The 12,510-nt window shown below is 53.5% G+C and overlaps 1 long non-coding RNA gene across 1 annotated transcript; it reads right to left on the bottom strand.

Annotated features, from left to right (window-relative positions):
* Window positions 1-1,083: 1,083 nt before the first annotated feature.
* LOC106008789 (uncharacterized) lies at window positions 1,084-8,707 on the bottom strand. The gene is made up of 3 exons (XR_001182988.3): window positions 8,252-8,707; window positions 7,462-7,754; window positions 1,084-7,165 (listed from the first exon to the last, which is right to left on the bottom strand). It is a non-coding gene; the product is annotated as an uncharacterized LOC106008789 (long non-coding RNA).
* Window positions 8,708-12,510: the final 3,803 nt, after the last annotated feature.

Genomic DNA, 12,510 nt, shown 5'->3' with positions numbered 1-12,510 from the left:
CTGGGTCTAAGAAGCCCCAGATCTGAGCTGCTCAATACAGCAGCCACTGACCACTGGGGGCCACTGGGCCCTGGGGACATGGGCAGTCCAAATGAAATGTGCTGCAGATGTAAGACATTCAAGATTCTAAAGATCTGGTGTGAAAGTAAAAATTATAAAATTTCATTAATAATTTCCATGTTGTTTGAATGTTAAAATTGTAGTATTCGGGGCATAGTGAGCTAAATAAAATATATTCTTATAAATTTCAACTGTTTCTTTTTACTCTTTAAGATATGGCTGCTAGACTCTAAATTTATGTATGTGATTTTTATTATATTTTTGTTGGAGGTGCTTTTCTAGAAGTTCCTATGAGAACTCTTGGTCTCTACCCCACACAGAGGGGCTCCTCCCTTGCCTCCCTCATCTGAGTCAGTGTCCCTAGATTGTGGACACAAACACTCATGGTCCTACAGCTTCTAGTCAGCTTTGTAGTGCCTAATTCCTGTATTGCAATGGGTAACCAAGAACCACAGACATTTGAAGAAAGAATAAAAAGACCAAAGTGAACAAGAAAAAGAAAAGAAAAAAGGAACTGGAAAGATGAAGCAGAGAAAATGCAAGAAGCAAAAAAAAAAAAACATTTAAAACCCCTGCAAGCAAAATTCTCATAAAGAGGAGAGAAGATATTACATCTGTGAAACAGCATAATGTAACACTATGGAAAAGGAATACACAGCAGATAGAGTGCCTAGGAGCTAAAAACCTAATAGCTAAAAATCTTAAATTCAACAGAAGGTTTAGAAGGAAGTAAAACAAGAAGGCATAGAATTCATGGACAGAAGAGCAAGGATAAGGTATCAAAGCCTTGTGCCATGTCTGTGAAAACTGCTTTACTGTGATTCAGAAACAAATCATCACCACTGCAGCACAGCCTTGTATGCACAGCTGTGCAGACACAGTGACAGTGTTTGTTATGTGATGTGCGCTGTTAGAGTTCTCCAGAGAAACAGAGCCAGCAGGCTACACAGAGGTAAGTGAGAGAACGTCCACCTTGGGGATTGGCTCACACAGTCACAGAGTGAGCGTGGGAGTCCCAGGGTATGCTGTACAAGCTGCAGACCCAGGGGAACCATTCAGTGTAGGTCTGGGGGAGACAAGCGTGTTACTCCCAGTACAAGGCCAGGGGCCTGAGGACTGGGGTGGGAGTGATGGGGAGAGGGTGCTTGTCCAAGTCTTGGAGTGCAGAGCTCTGATCCTGAGGATAGGAGAGATGTGCATATCAGCTCACAAAGAAAGAGTGAGGGTTCACTTTCCTTGTCTTTTTTGGTCTATCAGGACACTCAGATTGTATGATGCCTGCCTGCATTGGTGAGGTCAGATATTCCTTATTGTCTACTGATTCAAGAGCTAATTTCCAGAAATCACTTTCACAGACACACCTGAAAGAAATGTTTTACCAGCTAACTGAATATCCCTCAGCCTATTCAAATAGGCACATAAAGTTACCCATTACACATGCGGACTGGATTTACCTATTTTATTCCAGTCTATTCTATTTTTTTTTAAATACTCATTACAACCTGCTAAATTTTTTTTATCTGTCTGATATGAGAAAAATTCTGATCTAAAAGATGTAATACTTAACTCTTTGGAACTTCAGGTGAAAGAATGGGGGGAAATTAGCAAATAAACAATACAGTTTTTTTAAAAAAATTAGAGGACTGACATCTCCCAAGTTCCACTGTGGGCCTCAGAGAATTATTTTTTAAAAATTCACATGAAGGTACTTCATCATCAAATATCAGGGCATCAGAGCTAAAGAGAGTCTTTTAAATTCCAGAAAGACCAAAAATAAATAAATAAAGTAACATAAACACTATACAAAGACACTAAGAATTACATCAGACATTGTAACCGCAATTATGAATGCTAAAAAGCAATGGAATTACAGCTCAGTTCTGGGGTGAATTTAATTTCAAACTGGGGTTCCATTTCTGAACAGTCAATCAAGTATGAGGACAGAAAAAAGACAAAGCCCATACAATGACCCAAAAACATATGTTCCATGCGTCCTTTCTTAGGAAGCTACTGGAGGATGTATTTTAACCAAAGGAAAACATAAACCAGAAATAGGAGGAGCAGGAGATAAATCAGAGGACTCGGTAAGAGCAAAACCTTGAAAAACAGGCCAGTACCAACCTGAGGAAAAAACAGGGCAGATGGGAGCAGAAAAAAAGCCTCTATCTGGAGGATTCTCTGATCATGAGGAAAGATAGATTTTACATATCTGAGACAAAGGTTGACAAAACATGGAAAGATCTTTAGGAGTACTGGGCATGGATGAAAGATGGCAGAAATGCCCTGCATACACAGTAAGTCAAGGGGGAAAGTGAGGCCCTTTCTCAAGCATGGGACATAATTGTACTACACTGCTTGATTCAACTATGAGCAACCTTTCAGCCTTAAAAATGTAAACACAGACATTGAACCAAAAGTTGTGATGTTACTATATCAAGAAGGTGGGGAGGGACAATGTAAGTGGTGGTAGGGTGTCACTCTAGATGAAGTTAATAAATACCATACAAGTTGACAGATTAAAAAATAACCTGCAATGCTACTTCTAATAAAATACACATATTATTTAGAGGAAGGAAAGAAGAGGTGAAAGTTCTTGTTTCAAGCCATTTGAGGGCAAACTGGGAGGAGAGAATGCCTATGTTACATTTTAAACCTTACAATCCCATTTGATTTTTTTTAAGCTATTAGTTTTTTTTAATATGCTGAATTAATTTTTGAGAAAATTTAGTTTCTTTAAAAAGAAGAGCCACAGAAAATTAGGAAATATTTTTGTTGAATCTCTTCAAACTGTCCATCTAATAAGAAATAAGTGCTTCTTTTATGTAAAACTGTTACTATTAGGAAATCAGTCTCTCACCTCCACACAAACACTGAATAGTTCATGAAGATGACTTAGCTTGGCATGGTGCACACACCTGTGATCCCAGCACTCTGGGTGGCTGAGACAGGAGGATTGCAAGTTTGAGCCCAGCCCAGGCAGCTTAGTAAGAATTTGTCTCAAAATTCTTTTTCAAAAAGGGGATTGGAGATGTAGCTCAGTGCAGCTCATCCTGTGTGTTTGGCCTCCCTCATTCCTGGCGTATGGACTGCATGGTCCTGGACACAGGGGCTCGGGAGCGTCCACATTGGTGGGAGCCCATCTCCAACACACGGAGGTCCTGAGGATGGTGTCAAAACCCACTAAAGGGAAAAGATCTCCCCAAGGTTACTCAAAAGCCAAATAGACTTTCATCTCTGGGAAAATAAAATAATATTTAGAAGCAAGGGGCTCATAAATCTCAAGTGATTTATCGCATAATAAGACGGGTGCTTGGATGAGGTGGGACAGACTCTGTGTGAGCCAGGAGCCCTTAAAATTGCTCCTCCTTCCCCCAGTATGCAGGTTTCCAATCAGGGCCCAGGTAACAAAGGAGCCCGGTGCATGACTCAGCCTCCCCAGCCCATCCCTGAGTTCTCATGGAGGGGTGCAGTGTGCGTGTGCAGTGCACCTCAGAGTGCACCCTGAGAGGTGGGTCTGCAGGAGCCCTGTGCCCCCGAGTGGGTAAGGGGCGATGTGGCTTCATCTCAGTTCCGAAGCACCCTCTCTGCCTCCTAGCTTGTCCTTTCCCTCAACTTTGCCAAAGTTCAGGCCACAGGACCTTATGGCTGTGTCTAGATGTCCCCCAAAGCCACGTGCAGTCAGAGGGGGCACTTTTCAGAGATGGCTGAATCTAGCATTTATGCTGCTGGGATCAAGGGCGTGATGCTGGGTTCGAATCATGGTGCAATGCTAAGATTAAGGGTGCGAGTGCCACCCGTTCTAAGGGTTGGTAGCCTGGATAAGATAGAAAGGACAGAGAGACCTGTGGTCATCCCTTGCTGCTTGCTGCCTTCTGCCTGCCATGGACTGTTTCTCCTCTGTCAGGCAACCCTACCTTGGAGCCAGCTGACTATACACTGAAAGCTCTACACAGTGTGAGCCAAATAAACCTTTCCTCCTTTGACTTTGGATGTCAGGTATTTTGTCTCAGCAACGAGAAAAGTGACCAAGACACTGAGTAAATCTCTATGTGCGTCACTGCACTATCACTCCTCACCAGGTGGCTGCCTCCTGGGTGTGTAATGAGGCCAGGCAGACCCCCTTCTGCACACAAATTCACCTGACCCCTAAACTACCCAGCAGCACAGGCAGGGCATTGTTTAGAAGACTGGGGCACAGAGAAGTGAGTATCTTTCCTGAGCACACAGAGCCAATAACCATTTGAGGAGAAGCTCTGCTATTTCCACCAAGGCTTTCCCCACAAAAGGGATAAAACCAGTCATAGTAAATACACATCACATGATCATGCAATCAGTACACAGCAGAAACAAGCAAAGGTAGAAATTAGATCAGGAAATACAGGCTGGAGCGCCAACAAAGTCCCGCACTGGAGCTATTATCTAAGGCATTGTAGCAACCTACACAAAAAAGGAAAGAAGACTATTCATGAAGCTATGGTGTAAATAGTGAGTCAAAGCTGAAATCTCAAGTTAAAAGCCAAGCAACATCACAGGGCTTGGGCTTTGTGCTCATCCCAAGAAGCACCAGTCAAGCCAGCCTGAGGGGCACCTGGTCCGCCAGCTAAGGGCTCTGGGAGACAGCTCCAGATTCAGAGTCAAGGTTTCTTACTGCAGGCTCCAGGAGGCACCATGCATCTGGCAATGGCAGCGACTGCCCCGTTAGCGAATCAGTCCCAGTCTTCAGAGAGGTGAGGAGCCCGGGCCCAGTGCGCCATGGAGAACCCCCAAACCTGCACCTGGGTCTCAGCCTTGTCTCAGTGATGCAGGCTGTTCCTCTGCAGGTGGAGCTAATCCCTCTAACCCAAGCTGCTCAGAAAAGCCAAGGCAGGTGGTTAGGCAGCTTTCACCGTGTGTAGAGGATTCTCATGGGCAGCAGTGATTGGCACCTGCTGTTTGTACGTTCCCAGCAACTGTCCTCTTCCTTTGCTAATCAAACTCAGTTTCCTTTCAGGCTCAGCTGGGTCGAGACATCCCCAGCCCGCAGGGCTGAGACAGAGCTTGGCTTAGATGAGGCTCTGAGTCTTGAGGGTGCTGGGACTTCAAGTGGGTGATGCAGAGCTGTGCATCGGATGGGCAGGCCCCAGAGAAGACTGCTTCATGGGTTTTAGGGTTCTCCTGGTCGGTCATCGTTCTCTCATGATTCCATCCACATCATCCCAATGAATTCCTTTTTAAAATGTAGTCTTTTCCAAGTAGGAAAGCAGCCAAGAGATGGAGGGAGGAGGAGGAGGGAGGGGAGGGACATAAAGAGAATCGGGTGTGCTCTGTTCGTGTACCCAAGCCCCACATGAATGGAATCACTACGTACTGCAAACGTGCGCTCTCAAAAAATTTTTAAAATAAAATTTAAAGTAAAATAATTTTAGGGTTTAAATTCTAAAAGGAAAAAAGTGAAGCTACACTGGCAGGTGTCAATGTCTGCTGCATACTGGCAAAAAGAAAAAGGAGTGGATGAAGGAGAGAGTCTTTTCCACCGTCTCTCAGTACAGGCCAAGGGCAGTAATCAGATCCGGGTCTACCAGAAGCCCTGGGGAGTTTCTTTGATTCCCACAGGGAAAGCTGTCCAGGCAATGCCTGTGCCCATGCTGGGCTAAGAATCCCCCCTCCTCGAGGACGCCCTGTGCCACAGGGAGGTGGTGCCAGTGAGACCTGGGAGGGCATGGTGCTGGGGGACACCCAAAGCACGAGAAGCCCTCACCCCAGGGTTGTGGCCCAAGCTTGCCAGAGCAGTCAGGGTTCCTTGCCACTCTCCATCAGCAGAAGGCAAAGTCGCCAGAAGAACGGACAGCATTATTAGACTCATCTAGGCACTCTGCCGGGGGACTGTCACCCTCAGAGCAGGACAGCAGAGCCGGCCATCGCCTGCAGACCCCTCTCTCACAAGCCGTGGTCACGCTGGGGAGCAGCTGTCTCTGTGTGCCCTGTGGCTCGGGTGGGGACAGAGGCCTGCAGACGTCCACACCCCGGCACCCCGGAGGCACCACTCCCTGAAGTTCCCGCCCACTCTGACGAAGCTGCGCAGTGTCCCTCCCGGCCTCGGCCTCCCGGTCACAGGCCGGCGCCTTGCCAGGGCTCCACTGTCTCTCCACACTCCGAGGCTTCCTCCCCCACCTCTGGGTCCCCCCCAGGCACCCCACCCCACGGAGCTCCAGATCCTCCCGTCACCTTGGGCGCCAAGCCGCAGAGCCCCGGGGCCGTCACCTCCCTGGGGCGGAGGGAGGGGCTGCTCCAGGCCCAGTGGTGGCGCCAGGCCACTACCCCCACCGGGTGAGCAGAGCGGAACCACACTCACTCAGGACTGCTTCCCGGCGTGATGGGGCGGACGGGAGAGGAACCCTGAAAGGCAAAGCCCCTGCCCTGCCCTCGAGAGGGAAACGGGGAAGGCATGGAGAGCGAGAAGGCTGTAGGGCACCAGCCCGGCGTGGGGACAGCTGGGTGAACGGTAACCAAGGCCAAGCGGCCTGGGAAGTCCATCTTCACTCACTTGGGCTGCGGCCTGAGGCTGCTACAGAGCTGCGGCCACGGACAGAGCAGGGCACGAACGTGGCATCTTCACCCACCTCTGAGAAGGCGAGCAGGAAGGAGAGAGGAGCAGAGAGAAGCCTCAGGGGTCACAGCTGTCCACTCCTCAGTCCTTGCCCAGGGAACACAGCCAGGAGCGCGTGAGTCACCCTGGCCCTAGGTGGCCCGTGGCAGCTTCTCCACTTTCCATCACCCATGCACCTTCTCTGCACAGCTGGGCAGGTTGCACACTGCTCAACTTCATGCCCTCGTCAGAAACCTTTCTCCACCAGCCCCTGTCCCAGCAATCTGCGGCAATTGGGGTGTCCGAGCCTCTTCAAGTCCTTGGCCCCAGTGACGGGAACAGGAGGAGGGCCCTTCTGAGCAGTGATTTGGTCCTGCAGGCAGAGCCCTTACAAGCAGGACTGGCACCCTAAGCAGCCTGAGAGAGCTTGCTGTCCACTTCCTGTCCCACGTGAAGACAGGGAAGCTCTTCAGCTCACTTGGCCTGGACGAGCCTCGGCAGGCTCTCCAAGGCATCTCCTAGAAGAGTCACCTCGCCGCCCTGAGAAGGAAAACCCATAGGTGTCATGGTGCAGGGGACCCAGAAGCATCAGGGACCCGAGGGACTGAGTGCAGGGCAGCTCCATCTGCTGTGCCACTGGGCAGAGAGGGACAGCTGCTGCTGTTGGGGAGTAGAGGCCCAGGGTCCAAAACACCCCACGATGCACTGGACAGCCCAACCACAGAGAGCGAGCCCCGAAATGCCCACAGAGAGCCCAGGGCACAGGAATAGAGGCCCTGCGCAAACTGAGCATCCTGAGCTGCTCCCCTGCTCCTTGTGACCCAAGCCCAACTCACGTGCAAAGTCGAATCCGGATGGCTGGTCTCTGTCCCGGAGGTACAGGCAGCTCGGCCCTTCTGGGTCAGTACACATCTGGCTAGAGCTCTCGGGTCGTTCTAACACACAACCCCCCGCAATGCGCGAACACCCAGGGACCCTGACAGTGTGGAGATGGTGGCAGATGTGTCCCGCAATGCTCAGTGCGCCCACAAGCTGGTCTGGGGCTTCTTAGCCATGGAGTCTGTGTGACTGACCAGGGAGGAAGGGGCCATGCCGTGCCTGAGCCTTTGGAAATGTTGTCTGTGTTCGCCTGTAAGCAAATCGCAGCCATAATTTCACTAGACTGGTCATATTAAACATATCTAAATACCCAAACAACTGCTCCTTTCAAAGTGGTCACCGTGGGAGGCTGTACACTTATTCTAACAAGTCTTCCCTGGTTCAAAATATATTTCTACATCATCCTTTGGAATTGCCTTCCAGGTCAACTTAGAACAACAAAAGAAAAAACAACTCATGATTTCAGAGTTGTATACCTTATTTATGTTCCAAAATGGTAGTTCTCCATTTGAAAAAAAACCACTACAATTTGCCAGAGTTATCTCTGAGCTAATCTGGGACATTTCTAGACATGAAATACACTCCCAGAAAACCAGAGTTGGCAAGATATTTGTCTTCAGAAACCACCTTTTATAAGGGATTTGGGTTACTGCGTGGAATAAGCTTGTGCCGAGGTTGGGGTGGGATCGGAACCTTCCCTCGCTCGGGGCACACTCGCTCAGGGCACACTCGCATGGGCACACTCACTCGGGGCACACTCGCTCCCTCGGTCTGTGTCAGTCTGGGCCGTGCTCCGGGTGACCTTGGTATGCAAAGGATATTTTCACGGTGACACTGCTTCTGTTTCTTACAGAGCTGTGTGCCGTCGCATGCCCCGCGCTAGCAGTGGGGACACAGAGATAAATGAAACCGTCCTGAAGGCTCCTGCTCTGGTGAAAGAAGCAGACCGAGGACAGATGATTATGGCCCGGAGGGCGTTCCAGTTCTCAACCAAGGGGCTCAGGCGCTGGCCCACGGGGACAGACCCGGAGCCCTGGGGGCTTCTGGGGGAACGGCCCCTTAGCGGCTGTGGCCGACCCCGGAGGCCCGCGGCAGGGCTGGGGCTGGCATGCGGGGTGGGTCACATCTCTGCAGCTGAAGCCCAGGGCACTCAGCTACCCACCGGCGTGAGGGCGGCGCCGCGTGGGAGTGGCCGGGGGCCCGGGGAGGGGCATTTGCCGTCTGAGGCCGGGTGCCCCACCCCTCGCTGTTCAGCCATGGCCACTGCGTCCCGTCCCCACCCCGGGCTCTGAGCCGGCGACATCCCGCCTCGTGCTCTCTCTGCTCCCTGCCATCCACCTACCCAGCTGTGCCCGGAGAGCAGGCCCAGCGCCGCCTGCGGGGCCCGGCTGGGCAGAGGTGGGGGTGGTGCCGGAGCCTCTGCCCTCTCCACGGAGCTGGGCCCAGACCCTGCGCCCGCTTCTCCTCTCCCGCTCCTCAGAAATCACGGCCTTCGCCCTAATCTCAGGCTCTCTTCAGAGCAATGCAAACGGGACAGCAGCCACCGCGCAGCGGCCGCAGCAGGACCCTGAGACCCACGGCCTGGGCTCTGCGAGCAGCCCCCCGCAGGCACTGAAGGTGCTGGAAAGCGAAGCCCGGCTCCCTTGAGCCCTTGCCTCTCCGACTCCCAGGACCTGGCTCCCCACGGGCGCCAGCCTCCTCTGGAGAGCCGCCCCCAGGGCCCCCACAGGAAGCACGGCCGGAAGCGGCCTCCGCAGTGTCTGCGAAGCCCCCCGGGGACCCTGCTGCACTCACGCTTTCCTGGGCTCCTGTTTTCCTCCAGTCAGGTTTTCGCACTGTGACCTTTCCCTTCCGTGTTCTCTGGACTGTTCGTCCTCTCAGCGGCCCCGCGGCCCCCCCGACTTTGTCCTCCAGGGCCGATTCCTATCACCTGTTGTGCCCCAGGCCTTCCCCACTCAGACCACATCCCGAAGGCCACGCCACTCACCCACGGCCCACTCGTCCGCAGCCCGGCCCGCATCCTGCCAGAGCCCTTCTGGCCAACGAAGCAGGGGTTCGAATGCCATCTGGAGAGGACACCCAGAAAGGCCCACCTCCACCTCCCCGTGCTGAGGTCACCGAGATGCACCTGCTGCGGCCCCTAGGAAAGTGGCACTCAGGAGACCCCTCGGGTGTGCAGACATGGGGGCCGACACTGTCACCCTGGGAAGTGAGACAGACGCCAAGGAGAAGGGCGACGTCTCTCCCTTCCAGGCTTACGACGAAACTCCCTCCTCCGGGACCAGGGCAGCATCAGCAGCACCCAACACACGAGACTGAGGCCATGAGGCCAGGAGGCTGGTGCGGGCTCCCTGGAGACCGGAGGAAGAGGGACGAGGCCCGGGGGAGCGGACACCCAGGGCCTCCTCCCAAGCAGGGAGTTGGAGAGCCCTAAAGTGTGTGCTCGGGTTGGAAAGAGTCCATGCAACAAGCAGCCCACCCAACATCACCGGGACAAACACGACAAGGACGGTGGAAAAGGAGGTAGCTCAGCACAACACCAAAGCGGAGGGTTGGTCGGTCGTCGGTCGCTCGGTCGGTCGGTCAAGACTGCTGCATACCGTTCTGACCAGAGAGGGTAGTGCTGTCTGCACGGGCCTTGGACCACACCAGCTCTGACCATGCTGCCACCAAGAAAGGACAGCAGAGACACAAACAGTTCCCTAGGAAGTCGTGCTCCTCCCGTGTCAGGATGACTGACAATTCCAGGAGGGAGCGCGGGTCCAGCTGGAGCCCAGGTGACGCATGAGGGCCCAGGAGGAGCGAAGCACTGTGTCGATGACCCCAGCACCTCCTTCCTCTGCTTCCCAGCTGAGCTGAGGCTGGAGCACCGGTGACAGCTGCTGACAGACCAAACCAGCCCCACTGCTCCCGTGGCCACTCGAAGTCAGGTTGGAGAAGGGGCTGTGGACACAGGAAGGCTGTGCTCGGTCTACCACTTCTGGATTTATGATCCTGTGCTCTTGTCTGTACATAAACCTGAACAGCACTGTGAGGCCAACTTAGTTTAGTGAAATACAGTGAGCAGCTCAGCTGGGAGCAGAGAGGGGGGAAGAGGGCTGCTCCCCAACCAGCCTCAGAACCCTCGTCCTGCGCGCCTGGGCTCTGTCTGTCGCCCGTGGAGCTGAGACTGTGCCTCAGGCAGGAAACCCGGGGTGAAAGGGCACCTCTCACTCCATCTCGAGACTCCTCTGTGACTGTCCTACCCCAAAACAATGCCTTTTTTTATGCTCCAGAAGCCACTGGAATGGGGGAAGCCACCCCTGGCCTGCAAGTGATTCCAGGGTGTCGCGTCCCCCAGAAGTTCCTGGGTGGTGTGGGAAGCTGAGGAGCAGAACCGTCACAAAGTGGGGCCGGTGGAAGGTGGCTCGGTCACAGGGCTCCGCCCTCCGGAGAAGGGAGCCGGTCTCCCGGAGTGGACGAGTTCCCGCAAGGACGGGCTGCTGGGTAGGAGCCGCGGACTCCTGCGGCCCCGCCTGCTCCCCTGCCCTGCGCAGTGTGCGTCAGGTTCCCTCGCCCTTCCTCTGCGCGTTGCAGTGCAGCCGGGGCCCTCCCGGGGGGGCTGCAGTCCCAAGCTGGAGACCTCCAGCCACCAGCAGTGTGAGCCGGTGGGCCTTCACGCAGTGCTCAGCCTCGGTGACTGCACCATGTGATCACAGCAGGAAGGAGACCAAGCCCACCCCCTCCGTGTCCCCACCTCCGTGCAGCCAGTCATACAAGGCGCTTGGCCCAGACCGGTACTAATGAAATCCAGACTCCTCCCGCCTTCGAGTTTCCACACAACAAATTATAATTCTCTGCAAATACAAGATTTCCAACAATAAAATCAACCTTCTGTTATGGCCTAAGAGAAAGTAAAAACCTAAAATGAAATTTCCTCCATTTTGCTACTTACAGAAATCAATTTTGCAAAATGTCCTTTCCAGACTTTTTCTCTACTGAGCCCTGAGCCCAGGAACCCGGGGGGGATCTCGGCTTCTTGCTGAGCGCTCTTCCCACGTCTCCAAGCTGAGTCTCTCAAGAGCTCCCCTTCCTGAGATCCAAGGTGACCGCACACCAGGTAGCCGAGCCCAGGCTCCAAGCACAGAGCCACCTGCACCCCCAGGGTGAGCCTGTGAGCACTGCTCTCCGCTCACAGGCAGGCACCTTTTGCCAGGTCGTCCCTCCTCAAAACCCTCGAGTCTCCACCGCCCGAAAGCCCGGACTCCGAACTGGGTCACGCCGCATCCCAGCGTCCCAGCGTCCGGGCTGCCCAGCCTGGCCAAGCTCTCGGCTCCACCCCCACATGCCACTCATACCATTGCTCCCGCCAGTCGCCCCTCCGGCTGCCGTGCATCCCAACTCAGTGCCACCCTTAGCATGCACTTCCCTGGCCACCCCCATCCCCTCCTGAGCTCCCGACCACAGCCTGTGCAGCTCCCATGCCACCGCTTCCTCTGGGCTCCCTCGTGGCAAAGACCCAAACCGCCTTCCACTCGGCCTCCGCGAGAGCCCACATACAAAAGGAGCTGGCCGTCGGAAAGTCTCACCCACGAGGGTCTGGCTTCACATTAGCCAGCCTTAGGTTGCAAAGAGCAGAATGCACCCTAGCCAGGCTAAGCAGGAGTGAATTATGACCAGGTGTTTTCAGCTCACAGAATCATTAGAGGCATTCGACAAACGACTCTGAAAAGTTGGAAAGGAAAAGATGAGCCAGTGAAAGAGCTGCTGCTTCTCCTAAGTCAGGGGTCCCCCGGAGACTGAGCCATGCCATCTGTGCCACAGCCTTGCCTCGCGTCCACAGCGCCACAGGGAGCCTGCCCTGCCCACACGCTGCCTCTGGACATCCTCAAAGACAGCCGCTGGAACCAGCAGAAATGTCTCCACACGCAGGCCTGGCACCAGGAGGAGCAGATCTAGGCCTCTGCTCACCTCAGCCTCTCCTCACTAGGGGAGCAACCCCCAAGTCTAAAAGCTTCCAGAACTTG

Source organism: Heterocephalus glaber, unplaced genomic scaffold (assembly GCF_053883595.1).
Source record: "Heterocephalus glaber isolate CG9 unplaced genomic scaffold, H.glaber_assembly_v1.0 deba00001175, whole genome shotgun sequence".
Taxonomy (NCBI): Eukaryota; Metazoa; Chordata; class Mammalia; order Rodentia; family Bathyergidae; genus Heterocephalus; species Heterocephalus glaber.
The sequence above is the reverse complement of the archived record's forward strand: the minus strand, read 5'-3'. Positions and strand labels throughout refer to the sequence as shown.